This window comes from Orycteropus afer, unplaced genomic scaffold (genome assembly GCF_000298275.1).
Source record: "Orycteropus afer afer isolate SDZICR_OR568_19922 unplaced genomic scaffold, OryAfe1.0 scaffold00161, whole genome shotgun sequence".
Lineage (NCBI taxonomy): Eukaryota > Metazoa > Chordata > Mammalia > Tubulidentata > Orycteropodidae > Orycteropus > Orycteropus afer.
The window spans coordinates 7438046-7448404 of NW_006921748.1; positions in this window are offsets into that span (position 1 = coordinate 7438046).

A 10359-nucleotide genomic window follows, 5' to 3' on the forward strand; every position below is an offset into this window, starting at 1 on the left:
GGAAACCCAAGGAGGGGTCGCTATGAGTCGGGGCCAACTCGATGGCACGTAACAACAACAACAACAAATCTGTTATCAAGGACACCCGGTGGTGCAGTGGTTAAACTCTCAGCTGCTAATTTGGTCAGTGGTTTGAACCCACAAGGCTCTCTGCAGGAGAAGGAAGTGGCAGTCTGTGTCCATAAGATTACAGTCTTAGAAACCCTGTGGGGGCAGTTCTATTGTGTCCTATTGGGTAACTATGAGTGAAAATTGACTCAATGACACACAACAACAACAATCGCCCATCAGTTATGTTAGCCTTGACTTAAAGATAAGATAAACTCAAAATCTACCACCTATCACCAATTCCACTCCTATCTCCCAGGTTCAAGCTAAAATCAGATCTTAACTGAGTTAATAGAATAACCTCCTATCAGATCACCTGCCTCTTTGTGATCTACTCCTAACACAGTAGCCAATGTGACCCTTTCAAAACACAAATCAGTTCCTACTACTGAACAGAACTCATCTATGGCTTCCTAACACAAGCAGAATCAAAGCCGAACTCTTTACAGTGGCCAGTATGACTCTCCTGACCTGATCCCCCTGTGACTCTTCCATCTCCTGCATCTCTCCATCTTGCTCAAGACATCTCATCCTTACTGTCCTTCTGCCATTTTTCTAACACTCCAGACACATTTCTACATCAGGCTTTTGTACTTGTTTCACCCAAGTATCTCCATAACTCTTTCTGTCTCACTTCCTTACAAACTTTCATCCAAATTGCAATGCTCTCAAATGTCAAACTCTCAGCCCAATCTGTTGCCCCCACCCCTTTGTTTTCTCACTCACATTTTATATGTTCAGTATCATCATCCAACATGCTATGTATTCAAGTCATTTTTTTCTCTTTTCATCCACTAGAGTGTAGATGTATGAAGACAGAATTTTTGTTTGCTCTTTCATCTTGTTTTGTCGTTTTACTTAAGTCTGTATCTACTGTCCGTAGAAGAACTCTTACCCAGTAGTATACACTCAATGAATATTTGGTAGAAAACAATGACATTTTCTAAAATTATTTGAAGAACAGATCCTTAAAGGAAAGCATCATCATAGTTATAGGTTAAAAGAAACTTGATATTTTTTTAAAAACTAAGCTGATAATGTTGAACATTGCAAGCTGGATAACTCAGGAATGTGTTCCATCAAATAGGTCTTATGAGTATTTCAGAAAATGACTATTTCATACTCTTCAAGTCATTTTATATAGGTTAGTCTTATATTTTAAGTTTTATCTTCTTAGTAAGTAGGACAATTAGTAGAAAGAAGATTCTCTTTTACTCTTTGTCTTCCTCATGCTAATATAATTCTGTGGTCAGAGCAGTTGCTCAATAAATAAGCAGGGATCAATAGAGGGCTTGATTTCTATTAAAACACATAATACTTTACCCAATCCTTGACAAGTCATATCATAAGACTGCCTCAACAGGGTCTACTTGGTGAAATATTCGGTAATTTAAAGAATAAAATCCACTGAAAGAAACCCTCAAACCCTCACCTGATGGAAGATGGATGCTAATAGCTAAAAAAGTGGCACATTTAGAAGAGCTTAGAATACAGTCTTTCTTCATCACTGCGGGACAATTAAAAGACAGATTCTCATCACTGTATCCCCATTGACAACTGTCTTTTAACTGCCCATGAAAATTGAGGTTTGACTGAAATCCTTGTGTAATACTTGTTAGAACATAGAGTCTTTACAACAATTATTTTTGGGAGTTGTCCCTTCCTCCTAGAGTCTTCCACTTCATGTAAAAGAGGCTAGAATGCTAAAAATCTAGTCAAATGCATGAATTTATACCTAAAACTAAGGCACTTGACTGCTAACCAGAAGGCTGGTGGTTCAAACCCACCAGCCACTCCTTGGAAGGAAGATGGGGCAATCTACTTCTGTAGTGATACTGCCTCGGAAACCCAAGGAGGGGTTGCTATGAGTCGGGTCCAACTTGATGGCACATAACAACAACAACAACACTTTTAAATGTGAGCTAGTCACAAACACAAGTAGACAAATGGAAGCCTGTGATTGGATAACAGAATATAGAAGGAAAATCATTTACTTCCAAATCTAAGAGTTGGAAACTCTTAAATGTAAGAGATAAGACTAACCTATATAAAACACAAAGGAAACAGTTTATCTTTTATGGAACATAACTCACAGGATAACATTAATTCCCCAATACTTGCCAATCCCATCACCAAGTCTTCATTTGCCGTAAAGTATATGAAAATAGCATTATCTTGATTGTGTTTGTGTTTAGTCTTATGAATAGAAACTGTGCATTTACATATAATAAGAGGTTGGTACAATTAATTTGTCAACTAGAAAAATTTTTTGCATTAGGATTTTATATCTTTGCTTCTTAAAGATTATTAAAAGAATGACTAAGATAATGTCTAAAGAAAGATTCTTATTTGGAAATAAAATAAAATTGTGTCATAAATGTTATGTAACAATAAGCAGATTATTGTTATAGTTTTGTTTTACTGGATATATGCCTGCACATAATACAATGATACAGATAAAGAATTCCACAGGAAAAATAATCTAAAGGTAAATTATCTAGTTGTAGAAGCAGACCTAATTTTATAATACAGCTGAAATAAAATTTGATGGTGATCAAAAATATGAAAATGGAAACATGGTGAAGTTAATAAAAGGTAGCATGCATAGTTTTGTAGGTAATTTTCTTGGGTGGCATTAAAGTGAAATGCAAAGCAAATGAAATAAAAAATCTATTCAAGTGCCTTATGGAATCATAAATTGCAATGACATTACAATGAAAACAACATGATTTGCCCAGTCAAAGCCAATTATATTAGGGGAAAGAGAGCGAGAGAAAAAGCTATGGACATCATAAACACTGTCAGTCCAAATCTTCATCTCTTTGGCAGTTAAGCCAAGTTAATCTACTCTTTTACATAATTCTTCATAAAAATGTTCTGGGCTGAGGGTATAGGACTGTGAGTTCGAAACAATAAAAAATATCTGTGCTCAGGGACTCTTTTAAGGGTTATTTGTCTTTTGTATTTTTATTTGTCTGTTAGTTTTTATTACCACGCACAGCTTTAATGTAGGCACACGATTGTATCTGACAATTATTAAGTTATTTTCTCCCATTTGGCCTCAGATACCCCTCTAGTAAACATGATTTAATCCTCCACTAAATTTATTACTTAATAAATGTTCTAAAACCCACACCAAATAGGAATAATAGTTATAATGTCAAGGGCATTGAACCAAAAATTATAGGACTTGGGTTCCAGTTGTCATTTCACAATGATGAGCTATGTGACTGTGTTCAAGTAACTTCAATTTTCTGAGCCTCAGTTTTCTTGACTGCCACATGAATTATTTGATCCAGAAAATCTCCAAAGACACTACCAGTTGTAGTTTCCCATGATTCTGTATTTAAATAACTTTCTTCATCACTTTCTAAAGATGTTTCATTTCCATGTTGTAATTTGTTTCTAAAAACAACTCATTTACTAGAAGAAGAGGGTACTGAATGACTTGTTTAAGGTAGATGAGTAAGTAAGAGGATTGGTTACAAAGGAGATGACATTGTATTCAGAAAGCAATTACTGGATGCCTGCTGGGTTTGTCAGTGGGGATACAGTGATGAGCAAGAGAGATCTAGTGGCAAGGATAATCTAGATCAGCCCATCCAAGACAGCAAGAAGTTCATAGATGTTAACCCTACCTGCCAGCTCTTTATCAGATACAATCTCAAAAAACTTAAGGTAAATTAACATTACACAGTCTCTAAAATATCCTTCAGAAAGAAGTCTATTTATTAGAGTTTCACAACCATATTTAATTATAAATTATGCAACCAACATCTCCTTTCTAACTTAGTAATTGCTAACATCTTGGGGAAAAGGTTTTGCAGAATAGATTCCGGGAAACATTTATTTGGACTAAGGTCTTCAAATTGTCTGAGGCTTGTTGACTTAGTGCTTAAGGCACTTGACTGCTAACGAGAAGGCTGGAGGTTCAAACACACCAGCCACTCCATGAAGGAAGGTTGGGCAATCTACTTCCATAATGATACCACCTCAGAAACCCAAGGAGGGGTTGCTATAAGTTGGGTCCAGCTGGACATTACAACAAAAGGTATCAGAGCTCTCTTTGGGGTACACTTGAAGAAGGGCTAATGGGCTATTTTAAGCACATGTTATTTTATCCAAGCAGTTAACTTACAAAGAAGAATTTTGAAATCCCCTCCAAAACCAAAATTCTTTGTCTCTTTCTCCCCTACTCATCATGCCATTTACAGAGGAAAATAAACTTGATGGAATACTGTTGCCCAAGGAGTAAAGAACGTTTGTTTTTTTGCACAGTGCTCAGTCTCTGACAGAGAAACAGTAAACCTAATTAGACACATCTTTCTGTCCATGTGCTGTTCCTAGACAAAATATCCTTTCCTCCTTTTTTTTTTTTTAGTTTTTAATAGAAAACATGATATTTTTGAAAAACTTCTTGTTTCTTTGACATGTCCACCATTATTTTAAACAGAAACTCTTCCACACCAGAAGAAAACATTGTGCCTAAGCATTTGCAAGAAAAACAAATGACCAGCAGGTGGTGGATATGGTGACCTTAAACATATAGCAACCACAATAACACACACACACACACATACACACAAATCATAACCCTAACACCCTTTACACTCAAATGCCCACCGTTAATGAAGACTGTAGAAATTTAGTGACTAGAAGGAAAACAAAATGCAGATTGCGAGTTTCCATTCCCCAGCTTGTGGCTCTCTTTGTGTAGTAATTCCTCAGTGTAGAGTGGTAGGAATAAAAACAATGGAAGAATTAAACAAAACAGAATAGCTTAGTATTGCTTCCCAGAAATTATATTACTTTATTTCTCTTTTCCTGTGTGTGTGTGCGTCTGTGTGTGAGTTGATGTGAGTGAGAAAGACTAGTGGGTACATAGATAATCCGATTCAAAACCAGAGATCTAAAGAAGTAACGGGACTATAATCTGAAGCTTTAGAACATATCCTGATTTTTCATTAATATAGAAATGAACTGGCTATGCCAATTGATCAAGTAATCAAATTGGGCAGCTAGGTGTGCATGTATGTATATATTTTAATATTCAGAAACACTGTTGCTTCACTTATTGAATGGAATTAAGAAATATAATTTCTGGTAGCTTAGTGCCAAGGCACTTGACTGCTAACCAGAAGGCTGGCAGTTCAAACCCACCTCGGAATGAAGGTTAGGCAATCTATTTCCTTAATGATACGGCCTCGGAAACCCAAGGAGGGATCACTATGAGTCGGGGCCAACTCAACAGCACATAACAACAACAACAAAAATTAAAAATTAATCCTACAAAAAAGTTAAACAGAATTAGCATATGATCCAGCAATTATACTCTTAAATATGTAACTCAAAGAACTGAAAATTGATACTCAAATAAATACAAACACATTCATGTTCATAGCAGCTCTATACACAATAGACAGAAAGTGAAAATAGCCAAAACATCTGACAATAGATGAATGGATAAACAACTCCAAAACCAAACTCACTGCCATGGAGTTGGATTCGACTCATGGTGACCTCCCCCCCTTGGGTTTCCAAGGCAGTATCACTAGGGAAGCAGATTGCCCAGTCTTCCTTCCTAGGAGTGGCTGGTGGGTTTGAACCACCAGCCTCCTGGTTAACAGTCAAATGCCTCAGGCAATAAGCCACCAGAACTCCTAGATAAACAATTAATGTTTTATAATTAGAATGGAATATTATTAAGCCATGAAAATGAATGATACATACAACATGGATGAACCCATGGATGAAAGACACATATAAAGAAGCCAGGCCCAGGAGGTTACATATTGCATAATTTCATTTGTATTTCATATTAAGAATAGGCAAACCCTTAGAGATATTGCAGATTAGTGATTGTCAGGGACTGAAAAAGGAAGGAATTGGGACTGACTGCCTAATGGGTGTGGGGTTTCCTTTTGAGTGATGAAAATGTTTTAGAACTAGATAGAGGCAGTGTTTGCATTGTGAAGGTACTAAATGCCACAGAACTGTTTACTTTAAATGCTTAATTTTATGTTATATAAATTTAATCTTAATAAAAAATAGTTAAACACATGATTCCTGCAAATATAAAATCAGCAGATGTCAATAATTTTACTAAATTCATTAGTTTAATGAGGAAACAAGTAAATATTAAAGTTCAATTTAAAGAATAGATACATATATAAGTAATTAGGAAAACTGATATGTATTTCCTAATAAAAACAAATGTATTAATACCTATATACAGCAGTAAAATGTAATGTATAGGATCTACTTATCTTTAGATTGGAGAACAAATGTATCTAACTAGACTAATTTAATTTGAATTATTGTGGACAAAAATAATTTGTTTTACATCAGTTGTTTATAACTCAGCTTCCATCCACACAGAGTTATAAATAAATTCATCAACAGAAGGACAATCAAAGTTGGACTCTATATGGTCAGATAATCCCTGGAGGATACACTAGGCAAAGCCCCTCACTCCACTAAAGGACACCCCATGAACTGCCCATTTCCAAGGGTTTGATCTTATTTTAAAACTGTCTCCACATATACCTTAAAATTGTTATGGAGAAAAGAAAGGACTTGTGAAATGAAAGAAAAATAAGTGAATGTATTAGGAATTCTAAAGTCATCATTAAAAAGCAGGGAAAGTAGGACTAGCACATTCAGAAGGCAATTTTTCTCTGCATGAGTTACACACTCCCTGCTTTCTAGCCTGTAGAATAGGGGAGTTACAAAGTCAAAACACAGCTCACTTATCACCTTTGCTGGAAGGAGAATAATGTTTGATCAGTCTGAAAATGCTTGACACTTTGACGCTTTTGCAATGCGATGGTATTTTGTAAAAAGGGGGCCAAAACTCATGTTGAAAGCCTTCTTTGTGGATGAGAAAAGCTATTTCCAGTGAAAAAAGGGTTATATGTGTGAAGGCATGAAACTCAATTTCAATTACATTAGAAATAATTATAGTAACAACCTTAATGATAATAACAGTTATTATAAATTAAGTATCTACAGTGTGTCCATCACAATTTCAGGCACTTTGCATACATTATCTCTATGATTTGAGTTCTCAAACTCTTGCGTGATGCATATTATTATCCTAATTTTTGCAGAGAAGGAAACCATGTCTTAGAGTTGTTAAGTAACTTGCTCAAGGCTATTCAATTCTTTCAACACTTTTATGATTCTTAGCTCTAAAATGATGGGATTGTAACCTGTGAACACAAATCTTTCCTATAACTGTGACATATTACATGATTGTTGGAAAAAATGAGATGAAAATGAAATAATGAAAATTTAGAGCTGAAGATGTGAAATGTGACACTTAAAATGTTATGTATATAATATTTATATATGATAAGCATATAATATACGAAATTTTTATGTATGATATTAAAATGTAACATATTTACATAAAACTGTAAATGAATTTTTAGAAGATTAACTCAATAAAATATGATTTGAGAACAATTAAAACTGGCTAAGTTAGCCTGAATTTCAGCTCTCAGGCCCTGGCAATTAACCAAGTGAGGATGAGCATTGATAGGGTAGGAGAGCACTGGATATGGTAAGTGTACACAAACACGATATAAGTGTATAGAGCCAGAGAAACACCAGGGTTATACATGCTTTTATGAAAACTATTGACCAAGGGTATAAGAGTCAGCAAACAAGAGGAAGACACTCAATGAAATGAACTGACACCGTGGCAGCAACAAGGGACTCAAATGTAGCAAAGACTGTGAGGCTGGCACAGGGCCAGGTTCTTTTTTGCTCTGTTGTCCAAAGAGTCACCGTGAGTTGGAACTGACTTGACGGCACCTAAAAACAAGAATAACAATGAAAGAAACAAGAACAACAACGACAGCAAGAAGGCGCTTATTGAAGGAAAAAATGAGGATATTTACATTAAAAAAAAACCCGACTCACAGTGACCCCTTGGTCTGAGGCAGTATCTCTATGGAAGAAGATTGCCCAATCTTCCTTCTGAGGAGTGGTTGGTGGATTTGAACTGCCAGCCTTCTGGTTAGCAGTCAAGTACCTTAGGCACTATGCCACCAGATACCACATTTATAGGGAAAAAAAAATCTCCGGGTGGCTGATTCACCAGGAGGGACAAGCTACTTTGACTTTGTTTTGCCACATCCTGAGTGGTGTGGAATACTTTATATGTCAGCTGCAAAGCTCTACAAAGACAATAGATAATCACAAAAGTGTTAGTAAACAGAACTGGATACTCACAGGCTGGCATTTTATACTGTTTCAATCTTAGCCCAAGTGTAACTATGTAAAAATAGGTCAGTTTTTGTCAAGTTTTATGGATTATTTTTGTTACTATTCCTAAAGTTCACTGTAAGTCTTTGGTTTTATAAAATACAAGGAAATCCAGCTATGTTAATATTTTACATTTGTTCCTTGGGCAAAGGCCATGCTGATATTTACAGAGTGAGGACATTTATCGCTTAAGAATATTGTTGGCTGAAAATAACAGAAAGTCTGACTAATAGTGGTTTAAACACAAGGATCTTATTTCTTCATAGAATAAGACGTAAAGTATAGATTATTGATCATAGTCTCGTTCAGTGATGCCACAAGGGACACAATCTTCTTTTATTCTGCTTTATCATACATAGACTGTGACTATATCTTGTAATATCACAATATCACTGTTATGCACTATACATATGCTGTATGAAATACTGTGTTTCAATTCTCAGGAGGGAGAAGGGAAATGTAAGAGAGAGAGGAGTTGCCTACAACCAGAAACCGAAAGCAGATATTCCCAACATACTTTCATTTTTATCTTTACAGTCATTACTTGATAACTTGGTCAATCCTTTGTACAAAGGAAAGGACATTTTTGCTTCTTAGGTGGAACCATTTGTGTCCCAAACAAATGAGCGTTCTTTTTACATCAAGATTAATGTTGAATAATTCACTGGAGACAATAACTCATCACCCAAACTTAGATTAAGATAAGAGAGCATGATCTGTGAATATAAATAATAATATTATGACTATATTGCAAAGTAAGTTTTGGTGAAGTGCTTGAATATTAGGCAAAAGATTGGTAGTTTGAACTCATCCAGAAGTGTCTCAGAAGACAGTCCTGTAGATCTGCTTCTGAAGGCTTACAGCTTTGAAAATCCTTTGGCGTGTCTCTAGTATATACACCGGGGGTCTCCATGAGTTGGAGTTGACTCAACGGCAACTAATAATAACAACAATCATTCATTGATCTGAAAACTCAGTAGATTGTAACTACCTTCTTCTTTTTTTTTTTTTTTTTTTTTTTCTTAAACAAGTAATTCGCTTATTACTTATGCTTATCACATTCAACTAAAAGGAGATACCAGGGAAAGCTCATTATTCTATCCCAACAATCCTTCGGGCACTTGACGTACTTTATCTTACTTGGTTTTACAACAAACTTATAACGTAAAGATGGCAGTGCGATATGAAACTAAGAAGATGGTATTATTTGTCTTTCAAAGCCTGTCTAATTTCATGGCTTATAATCTCCATGGCATCCTCAAAAGTCAAAATGCTGTGTTTATTGAATTCCAAAAACAAATATAAAAATAGCAAGCTTGTATTGATTCATTTATTCTGAAGATCAGTTTCTTTCATATTTTTTTACTTTTTGGCACATTAATATCTTCAGTAGGATGAGTAAAGAAGGACAACAGAAGTGTCAGGTTAGGTACAATTCTCATTCCTGACAATTTCCAGGCAGTTTATGGATTTCAGCTGTAAGATATTCATCTTAATTGTTCAAAACATTGGAACATATACTTGTCTTACCATCAATACTCTGGAGAGACAATACTAATTAAAGATGGATTATCAATGATTTGTATTGAAGCAAGTATATTTATAGGCCAAACAAATACTTCCTGTGGTTTGTGCCTATATCTTCGGGCTGTAATAAGAAGGAAATGGTCACTGCTAAGCATAATCTGTTTATCTCATCATTCTTGGAAACTATAGCTGGATATGTAGAAATACAAACCATAGTAACTTTCAAAAAAAATAATTGTGTGTGTGTGTATGTGCATGTGTGGGCAAGTGTGTGACACATTATGTACATAATCCACATGTACTTGTGCAACTGTCATGTTTCAGTAACATAGCATTTGGTACATAGAATGTGTACTGAAGAGGTTGAGTACCTTTCTGTAGAATACTAATTACTGCTAAGATGTGATTACCATTTCCTGGAAGCCACATTGAAGTTTAGAATGTCAGATTTAA